A 1,315-nucleotide genomic window follows, 5' to 3' on the forward strand; every position below is an offset into this window, starting at 1 on the left:
CTACCTCAGTGACTACTCAGTTGGCCACTAGTGCCAGGCAAGTCCAAAATTGACTTCCGGGAAGATGGCGGGGCACTCGCGCCGCTCCCTCCGGTGAGTCTCAGCCTCTGGCTTCTGCGTTGCGCTCCTGCATAAATTATTTTTGAATGTTGATTTTGTACACTGTAACATTGCTAAATTTATTTATCAGTTATAGCAGTTTTTTGTGGAATCCCTAGAGTTCTGTACAAATAAGATCATGTCATCTGCAAACAGAGATGGTTTTACTTCTTCCTTTCCATTTTGGATGCCTTTATTTTATGTTGCCTAATTGCTCTACCTTGGATATCCAATACTGTGTTGAATAAAAGTGGCAAGAGTGGGCATCCCACCCTTGTTCCTGATTTTAGAAGAAAGGTTCTCAGTTTTTCACCATGTTGGCTGTGGACTTTTCATATATGACTTTTATTACATTGAGATAATTTCCTTCTATTCTTAGTTTGTTGAGTGTTTTTAATCACAAAAGGTTGTTGAATTTTGTCAGATGCTCTTCTGCATCTATCGAGATGATCATGTGATTTTTATCCTTCATTCCGTAATGTGGTATACCACATTGATTTTCATATGTTGAACCATCCTTGCATCCCAGAGATAAATCCCACTTCGTCATGGTGTATGATTCTTTTAATGTGCCGTTGAATTTGGTTTGCTAGTATTTTGTAGATGATTTTGTATCTATATTCATCAGGCATGTTGGCCTGTAGGGTTTTTGTGGCTTTTTCTTGCAGTATCTTTGGCTGGCTATAGCACAAAGTAATGCTGGCCTCATAAATGAGTTTGGAAGTGTTCCCTCTTCTTCAATTTTTCTGGAAGACCTTGAGAAGGATTGGCATTAATTCTTCTTTAGATTTCAGTAGAATTCTCCAGTGAAGCCATCTGGTCCTGGGCTTTTATTTGTTGAGAAGTTTTTGATTATGATTCAATTTCCTTACTAGTTATAGGCCTGTTCGGATTTTCTATTTCTTCATGATTCATTCTTGGTGGGTTGTATGCTTTTAGAGGTTTATCAATTCCAAGTTATTCAATTCATTGGCATACAGTTATTCACAGTAGTCTCTTATAATCCTTCTTTTTTTCCCTAATGGCATCACTTGTAATGTCTGTTCTTTCATTTCTAATTTTACTTATTTGAGTCTTCTTTCTTTTTAAATCATAGTCTAGCTAAAAGTTTGTCAATATTGTTGATTTAAAAAAAATCTTCTAATTTTGCTGATATTTTTCTATTTTTCCATTCTTTATTTTGTTTATTTGTTCTCTGATCCTTATTATTTACTTC

The sequence above is a fragment of the Galeopterus variegatus genome, unplaced genomic scaffold, assembly GCF_000696425.1.
Source record: "Galeopterus variegatus unplaced genomic scaffold, G_variegatus-3.0.2 Scaffold2089, whole genome shotgun sequence".
Lineage (NCBI taxonomy): Eukaryota > Metazoa > Chordata > Mammalia > Dermoptera > Cynocephalidae > Galeopterus > Galeopterus variegatus.